Here is a 9762-nt window from a genome sequence, read left to right as displayed (position 1 = left end):
TTTTGGCACTTTTGACTGACAAAATGATTTTTTTTAGAAACAAATGCACCCAAAAGTCAAAGTTCTCATTTGCAGTTCAAGAAAGTGTTATTTTATGCAACGTTGTAAGTTTAAAATTCAAAACAGTCATAGAGCCGAAAATGCTTTTTTGACATTTTTGGCACTTTTGACTGACAAAATGATTTTTTATTAAAAAACGCACCCAAAAGTCAAAGTTCTCATTTGCAGTTCAAGAAAGTGTTATTTTATGCAACGTTGTAAGTTTAAAATTCAAAACAGTCATAGAGCCGAAAACGCTTTTTTGACATTTTTGGCACTTTTGACTGACAAAATGATTTTTTAGCAAAAAACGCACCCAAAAGTTGAAGTTCTCATTTGATGTTCAAGAAATTGTTATTTTATGCCACATTGTAAGTTTAAAATTCAAAACAGTCATAGAGCCGAAAACGCTTTTTTGACACTTTTGGTACTTTTGACTGACAAAATGATTTTTTTTAGCAACAAATGCACCCAAAAGTTGAAGTTCTCATTGGCAGTTCAAGAAAGTGTTATTTTATGCAACGTTGTAAGTTTAAAATTCAAAACAGTCATAGAGCCGAAAACGCTTTTTTGACATTTTTGGCACTTTTGACTGACAAAATGATTTTTTAGCAAAAAACGCACCCAAAAGTTGAAGTTGTCATTTGATGTTCAAGAAATTGTTATTTTATGCCACATTGTAAGTTTAAAATTCAAAACAGTCATAGAGCCGAAAACTCTTTTTTGACACTTTTGGTACTTTTGACTTAAAAAATGATTTTTTTTAGCAACAAATGCACCCAAAAGTTGAAGTTCTCATTTGATGTTCAAGAAAGTTTTATTTTTTCTCATGTTGTCAGTTGAAATTTCAAACCAGTAATAGTTAGAGCCGAAAACACTTTTTTGACACTTTTGACTGACAAAATGATTTTTTTTAGAAACAAATGCACCCAAAAGTTGAAGTTCTCATTTGCAGTTCAAGAAAGTGTTATTTTTTCTCATGTTGTCAGTTGAAACTTCAAACCAGTAATAGTTAGAGCCGAAAACACTTTTTTGACACTTTTGGCACTTTTGACTGACAAAATGATTTTTTTTAGAAACAAATGCACCCAAAAGTTGAAGTTCTCATTTGATGTTCAAGAAAGTTTTATTTTTTCTCATGTTGTCAGTTGAAACTTCAAACCAGTAATAGTTAGAGCCGAAAACACTTTTTTGACATTTTTGGCACTTTTGACTGACAAAATGATTTTTTAGCAAAAGACGCACCCAAAAGTCAAAGTTCTCATTGGCAGTTCAAGAAAGTGTTATTTTATGCAACGCTGTAAGTTTAAAATTCAAAACAGTCATACAGCCGAAAACGCTTTTTTGACATTTTTGGCACTTTTGACTGACAAAATGATTTTTTAGCAAAAAACGCACCCAAAAGTTGAAGTTCTCATTTGATGTTCAAGAAATTGTTATTTTATGCCACATTGTAAGTTTAAAATTCAAAACAGTCATAGAGCCGAAAACGCTTTTTTGACACTTTTGGTACTTTTGACTGACAAAATGATTTTTTTTAGCAACAAATGCACCCAAAAGTTGAAGTTTTCATTTGATGTTCAAGAAAGTTTTATTTTTTCTCATGTTGTCAGTTGAAATTTCAAACCAGTAATAGTTAGAGCCGAAAACACTTTTTTGACACTTTTGGCACTTTTGAGTGACAAAATGATTTTTTTTAGAAACAAATGCACCCAAAAGTTGAAGTTTTCATTTGATGTTCAAGAAAGTTTTATTTTTTCTCATGTTGTCAGTTGAAACTTCAAACCAGTAATAGTTAGAGCCGAAAACACTTTTTTGACACTTTTGGTACTTTTGACTGACAAAATGATTTTTTTTAGCAACAAATGCACCCAAAAGTTGAAGTTCTCATTTGATGTTCAAGAAAGTTTTATTTTTTCTCATGTTGTCAGTTGAAACTTCAAACCAGTAATAGTTAGAGCCGAAAACACTTTTTTGACACTTTTGACTGACAAAATGATTTTTTTTAGAAACAAATGCACCCAAAAGTTGAAGTTCTCATTTGCAGTTCAAGAAAGTGTTATTTTTTCTCATGTTGTCAGTTGAAACTTCAAACCAGTAATAGTTAGAGCCGAAAACACTTTTTTGACACTTTTGGCACTTTTGACTGACAAAATGATTTTTTTTAGAAACAAATGCACCCAAAAGTTGAAGTTCTCATTTGATGTTCAAGAAAGTGTTATTTTTTCTCATGTTGTCAGTTGAAACTTCAAACCAGTAATAGTTAGAGCCGAAAACACTTTTTTGACACTTTTGGTACTTTTGACTGACAAAATGATTTTTTTTAGCAACAAATGCACCCAAAAGTTGAAGTTCTCATTTGATGTTCAAGAAATTTTTTTTTTTTCTCATGTTGTCAGTTAAAACTTCAAACCAGTAATAGTTAGAGCCGAAAACACTTTTTTGACACTTTTGGCACTTTTGACTGACAAAATGATTTTTTTTAGAAACAAATGCACCCAAAAGTCAAAGTTCTCATTTACAGTTCAAGAAAGTGTTATTTTATGCAACGTTGTAAGTTTAAAATTCAAAACAGTCATAGAGCCGAAAATGCTTTTTTGACATTTTTGGCACTTTTGACTGACAAAATGATTTTTTATTAAAAAAAGCACCCAAAAGTCAAAGTTCTCATTTGCAGTTCAAGAAAGTGTTATTTTATGCAACGTTGTAAGTTTAAAATTCAAAACAGTCATAGAGCCGAAAACGCTTTTTTGACATTTTTGGCACTTTTGACTGACAAAATGATTTTTTAGCAAAAAACGCACCCAAAAGTTGAAGTTCTCATTTGATGTTCAAGAAATTGTTATTTTATGCCACATTGTAAGTTTAAAATTCAAAACAGTCATAGAGCCGAAAACGCTTTTTTGACACTTTTGGTACTTTTGACTGACAAAATGATTTTTTTTAGCAACAAATGCACCCAAAAGTTGAAGTTCTCATTGGCAGTTCAAGAAAGTGTTATTTTATGCAACGTTGTAAGTTTAAAATTCAAAACAGTCATAGAGCCGAAAACGCTTTTTTGACATTTTTGGCACTTTTGACTGACAAAATGATTTTTTAGCAAAAAACGCACCCAAAAGTTGAAGTTCTCATTTGATGTTCAAGAAATTGTTATTTTATGCCACATTGTAAGTTTAAAATTCAAAACAGTCATAGAGCCGAAAACGCTTTTTTGACACTTTTGGTACTTTTGACTGACAAAATGATTTTTTTTAGCAACAAATGCACCCAAAAGTTGAAGTTCTCATTTGATGTTCAAGAAAGTTTTATTTTTTCTCATGTTGTCAGTTGAAATTTCAAACCAGTAATAGTTAGAGCCAAAAACACTTTTTTGACACTTTTGACTGACAAAATGATTTTTTTTAGAAACAAATGCACCCAAAAGTTGAAGTTCTCATTTGCAGTTCAAGAAAGTGTTATTTTTTCTCATGTTGTCAGTTGAAACTTCAAACCAGTAATAGTTAGAGCCGAAAACACTTTTTTGACACTTTTGGCACTTTTGACTGACAAAATGATTTTTTTTAGCAACAAATGCACCCAAAAGTTGAAGTTCTCATTTGATGTTCAAGAAAGTTTTATTTTTTCTCATGTTGTCAGTTGAAACTTCAAACCAGTAATAGTTAGAGCCGAAAATGCTTTTTTGACACTTTTGGCACTTTTGACTGACAAAATGATTTTTTTTAGAAACAAATGCACCCAAAAGTCAAAGTTCTCATTTGCAGTTCAAGAAAGTGTTATTTTATGCAACGTTGTAAGTTTAAAATTCAAAACAGTCATAGAGCCGAAAACGCTTTTTTGACATTTTTGGCACTTTTGACTGACAAAATGATTTTTTAGCAAAAAACGCACCCAAAAGTTGAAGTTCTCATTTGATGTTCAAGAAATTGTTATTTTATGCCACATTGTAAGTTTAAAATTCAAAACAGTCATAGAGCCGAAAACGCTTTTTTGACACTTTTGGTACTTTTGACTGACAAAATGATTTTTTTTAGCAACAAATGCACCCAAAAGTTGAAGTTCTCATTGGCAGTTCAAGAAAGTGTTATTTTATGCAACGTTGTAAGTTTAAAATTCAAAACAGTCATAGAGCCGAAAACGCTTTTTTGACATTTTTGGCACTTTTGACTGACAAAATGATTTTTTAGCAAAAAACGCACCCAAAAGTTGAAGTTCTCATTTGATGTTCAAGAAATTGTTATTTTATGCCACATTGTAAGTTTAAAATTCAAAACAGTCATAGAGCCGAAAACTCTTTTTTGACACTTTTGGTACTTTTGACTTAAAAAATGATTTTTTTTAGCAACAAATGCACCCAAAAGTTGAAGTTCTCATTTGATGTTCAAGAAAGTTTTATTTTTTCTCATGTTGTCAGTTGAAATTTCAAACCAGTAATAGTTAGAGCCGAAAACACTTTTTTGACACTTTTGAGTGACAAAATGATTTTTTTTAGAAACAAATGCACCCAAAAGTTGAAGTTCTCATTTGCAGTTCAAGAAAGTGTTATTTTTTCTCATGTTGTCAGTTGAAACTTCAAACCAGTAATAGTTAGAGCCGAAAACACTTTTTTGACACTTTTGGCACTTTTGACTGACAAAATGATTTTTTTTAGAAACAAATGCACCCAAAAGTTGAAGTTCTCATTTGATGTTCAAGAAAGTTTTATTTTTTCTCATGTTGTCAGTTGAAACTTCAAACCAGTAATAGTTAGAGCCGAAAACACTTTTTTGACATTTTTGGCACTTTTGACTGACAAAATGATTTTTTAGCAAAAGACGCACCCAAAAGTCAAAGTTCTCATTGGCAGTTCAAGAAAGTGTTATTTTATGCAACGCTGTAAGTTTAAAATTCAAAACAGTCATACAGCCGAAAACGCTTTTTTGACATTTTTGGCACTTTTGACTGACAAAATGATTTTTTAGCAAAAAACGCACCCAAAAGTTGAAGTTCTCATTTGATGTTCAAGAAATTGTTATTTTATGCCACATTGTAAGTTTAAAATTCAAAACAGTCATAGAGCCGAAAACGCTTTTTTGACACTTTTGGTACTTTTGACTGACAAAATGATTTTTTTTAGCAACAAATGCACCCAAAAGTTGAAGTTTTCATTTGATGTTCAAGAAAGTTTTATTTTTTCTCATGTTGTCAGTTGAAATTTCAAACCAGTAATAGTTAGAGCCGAAAACACTTTTTTGACACTTTTGGCACTTTTGAGTGACAAAATGATTTTTTTTAGAAACAAATGCACCCAAAAGTTGAAGTTCTCATTTGATGTTCAAGAAAGTTTTATTTTTTCTCATGTTGTCAGTTGAAACTTCAAACCAGTAATAGTTAGAGCCGAAAACACTTTTTTGACACTTTTGGTACTTTTGACTGACAAAATGATTTTTTTTAGCAACAAATGCACCCAAAAGTTGAAGTTCTCATTTGATGTTCAAGAAAGTTTTATTTTTTCTCATGTTGTCAGTTGAAACTTCAAACCAGTAATAGTTAGAGCCGAAAACACTTTTTTGACACTTTTGACTGACAAAATGATTTTTTTTAGAAACAAATGCACCCAAAAGTTGAAGTTTTCATTTGATGTTCAAGAAAGTTTTATTTTTTCTCATGTTGTCAGTTGAAATTTCAAACCAGTAATAGTTAGAGCCGAAAACACTTTTTTGACACTTTTGGCACTTTTGAGTGACAAAATGATTTTTTTTAGAAACAAATGCACCCAAAAGTTGAAGTTCTCATTTGATGTTCAAGAAAGTTTTATTTTTTCTCATGTTGTCAGTTGAAACTTCAAACCAGTAATAGTTAGAGCCGAAAACACTTTTTTGACACTTTTGGTACTTTTGACTGACAAAATGATTTTTTTTAGCAACAAATGCACCCAAAAGTTGAAGTTCTCATTTGATGTTCAAGAAAGTTTTATTTTTTCTCATGTTGTCAGTTGAAACTTCAAACCAGTAATAGTTAGAGCCGAAAACACTTTTTTGACACTTTTGACTGACAAAATGATTTTTTTTAGAAACAAATGCACCCAAAAGTTGAAGTTCTCATTTGCAGTTCAAGAAAGTGTTATTTTTTCTCATGTTGTCAGTTGAAACTTCAAACCAGTAATAGTTAGAGCCGAAAACACTTTTTTGACACTTTTGGCACTTTTGACTGACAAAATGATTTTTTTTAGAAACAAATGCACCCAAAAGTTGAAGTTCTCATTTGATGTTCAAGAAAGTTTTATTTTTTCTCATGTTGTCAGTTGAAACTTCAAACCAGTAATAGTTAGAGCCGAAAACACTTTTTTGACACTTTTGACTGACAAAATGATTTTTTTTAGAAACAAATGCACCCAAAAGTTGAAGTTCTCATTTGCAGTTCAAGAAAGTGTTATTTTTTCTCATGTTGTCAGTTGAAACTTCAAACCAGTAATAGTTAGAGCCGAAAACGCTTTTTTGACACTTTTGGTACTTTTGACTGACAAAATGATTTTTTTTTAGCAACAAATGCACCCAAAAGTTGAAGTTCTCATTTGATGTTCAAGAAAGTTTTATTTTTTCTCATGTTGTCAGTTGAAACTTCAAACCAGTAATAGTTAGAGCCGAAAACACTTTTTTGACACTTTTGGTACTTTTGACTGACAAAATGATTTTTTTTAGCAACAAATGCACCCAAAAGTTGAAGTTCTCATTTGATGTTCAAGAAAGTTTTATTTTTTCTCATGTTGTCAGTTGAAACTTCAAACCAGTAATAGTTAGAGCCGAAAACACTTTTTTGACACTTTTGACTGACAAAATGATTTTTTTTAGAAACAAATGCACCCAAAAGTTGAAGTTCTCATTTGCAGTTCAAGAAAGTGTTATTTTTTCTCATGTTGTCAGTTGAAACTTCAAACCAGTAATAGTTAGAGCCGAAAACGCTTTTTTGACACTTTTGGTACTTTTGACTGACAAAATGATTTTTTTTTAGCAACAAATGCACCCAAAAGTTGAAGTTCTCATTTGATGTTCAAGAAAGTTTTATTTTTTCTCATGTTGTCAGTTGAAACTTCAAACCAGTAATAGTTAGAGCCGAAAACACTTTTTTGACACTTTTGGCACTTTTGACTGACAAAATGATTTTTTTTAGAAACAAATGCACCCAAAAGTCAAAGTTCTCATTTGCAGTTCAAGAAAGTGTTATTTTATGCAACGTTGTAAGTTTAAAATAAAAAAAAGTCATAGAGCCGAAACTGCTTTTTTGACATTTTTGGCACTTTTGACTGACAAAATGATTTTTTATTAAAAAACGCACCCAAAAGTCAAAGTTCTCATTTGCAGTTCAAGAAAGTGTTATTTTATGCAACGTTGTAAGTTTAAAATTCAAAACAGTCATAGAGCCGAAAACGCTTTTTTGACATTTTTGGCACTTTTGACTGACAAAATGATTTTTTAGCAAAAAACGCACCCAAAAGTTGAAGTTCTCATTTGATGTTCAAGAAATTGTTATTTTATGCCACATTGTAAGTTTAAAATTCAAAACAGTCATAGAGCCGAAAACGCTTTTTTGACACTTTTGGTACTTTTGACTGACAAAATGATTTTTTTTAGCAACAAATGCACCCAAAAGTTGAAGTTCTCATTGGCAGTTCAAGAAAGTGTTATTTTATGCAACGTTGTAAGTTTAAAATTCAAAACAGTCATAGAGCCGAAAACGCTTTTTTGACATTTTTGGCACTTTTGACTGACAAAATGATTTTTTAGCAAAAAACGCACCCAAAAGTTGAAGTTGTCATTTGATGTTCAAGAAATTGTTATTTTATGCCACATTGTAAGTTTAAAATTCAAAACAGTCATAGAGCCAAAAACGCTTTTTTGACACTTTTGGTACTTTTGACTGACAAAATGATTTTTTTTAGCAACAAATGCACCCAAAAGTTGAAGTTCTCATTTGATGTTCAAGAAAGTTTTATTTTTTCTCATGTTGTCAGTTGAAATTTCAAACCAGTAATAGTTAGAGCCGAAAACACTTTTTTGACACTTTTGACTGACAAAATGATTTTTTTTAGAAACAAATGCACCCAAAAGTTGAAGTTCTCATTTGCAGTTCAAGAAAGTGTTATTTTTTCTCATGTTGTCAGTTGAAACTTCAAACCAGTAATAGTTAGAGCCGAAAACACTTTTTTGACACTTCTGGCACTTTTGACTGACAAAATGATTTTTTTTAGAAACAAATGCACCCAAAAGTTGAAGTTCTCATTTGATGTTCAAGAAAGTTTTATTTTTTCTCATGTTGTCAGTTGAAACTTCAAACCAGTAATAGTTAGAGCCGAAAACACTTTTTTGACATTTTTGGCACATTTGACTGACAAAATGATTTTTTAGCAAAAGACGCACCCAAAAGTCAAAGTTCTCATTGGCAGTTCAAGAAAGTGTTATTTTATGCAACGCTGTAAGTTTAAAATTCAAAACAGTCATAGAGCCGAAAACGCTTTTTTGACATTTTTGGCACTTTTGACTGACAAAATGATTTTTTAGGGTTAGGGTTAGGGTTAGGGTTAGGGTTAGGGTTAGGTGTTAGGGTTAGGGTTCCAAGCTGTAGGCTAGGGTTAGGGTTAGGGTTAGGGTTAGGGTTAGGGTTAGGGTTGGGGTTGGGGTTAGGGTTGGGGTTGGGGTTGGGTTAGGGTTGGGGTTTGCAGAAATACGTTTGTATTTTGATTGCACTGGCCTGCTGTACTGAAGAAAAAGGGGAAAACAAACAAATAACAACAAAAAAAATGTTTTAATATTGAATGAACAGTAAAACAAGTGAAGAGGAATTCAAACTCCAACCATCAGTCTGCCCAGTCCGGATTTGAACCCTGGATGCCTGCATGAAAGGTGGTTACCATTACCATTTGGCTACCAAGCCTTACAATGATTCATGGGTGCTAAGGGGGTTAAGAAAGGGAAGGGAGGAAGAATTGAACAAAAAAAAAAAAAAATAAATAAATAAATAAAAAACTAAAGAATACACACAAAGTGAATAGATAAATTATTTAAAAAACTTAATAAATAAAATTAATTAGGAATCTAGTGGGGCTTAAATCTCGTGGGTAAATTAGAGACAGCAAATTTAAGGAAGTGCTAAAACCATGGTAAACAGCCATGCAAATTTTGTTAGTAGTTAAAATAAGTGCTAAAATTAAGTGCTAAGCCTTATAAAAACATAAATAGCATGCAGATTAAGAGACATAAGTAAAAACATTTAAAATAGGTTAGTAAAAAAATGTTTTTGCTGTTTCTAAAAAAGAGCCCTGGAGATCTTAAATTTTAATACAAATAAATTTTAAAAAGAAAGAGTTAAAGTTTAAAAAAAAAAAAAAAAAAAAAAAAAAAAAAAAAAAAAAAAAAATTGGGGGGGGGGGGTTGGATAGATTAAGATACTAGCTCCCGAGCTAGGGATACTAAAGGGGAGGACGTAAAAAAGGAGGGGCAGAGCTATTTCCCGAAATAGGGATACTAAAGAATGGGAGGATTGAAAAAGTAAGGGAGGGAGAGAGGGAAGGGGAGGGCTAGCTCCCTGGTTAGGGACGCTACCCTCCTTTTGTGTAGGGTACAAAAAGGGAGGTACTCAGCTCCCTGATTGGGGATGCTAAGGGTTAGGCTTAGAGAAAGAAAGGGGGAGGGGGCTAGCTCCCGATTTAGGGATGCTAATGGAAGGGGGATGGGAAGAGGGGGGGAGGAA

This window comes from Oryzias latipes, chromosome 10, assembly GCF_053564925.1.
Source record: "Oryzias latipes strain Hd-rR chromosome 10, Olatipes_Hd-rR_3.1".
Classification (NCBI taxonomy): domain Eukaryota; kingdom Metazoa; phylum Chordata; class Actinopteri; order Beloniformes; family Adrianichthyidae; genus Oryzias; species Oryzias latipes.
This window is presented reverse-complemented; position numbering follows the sequence as displayed.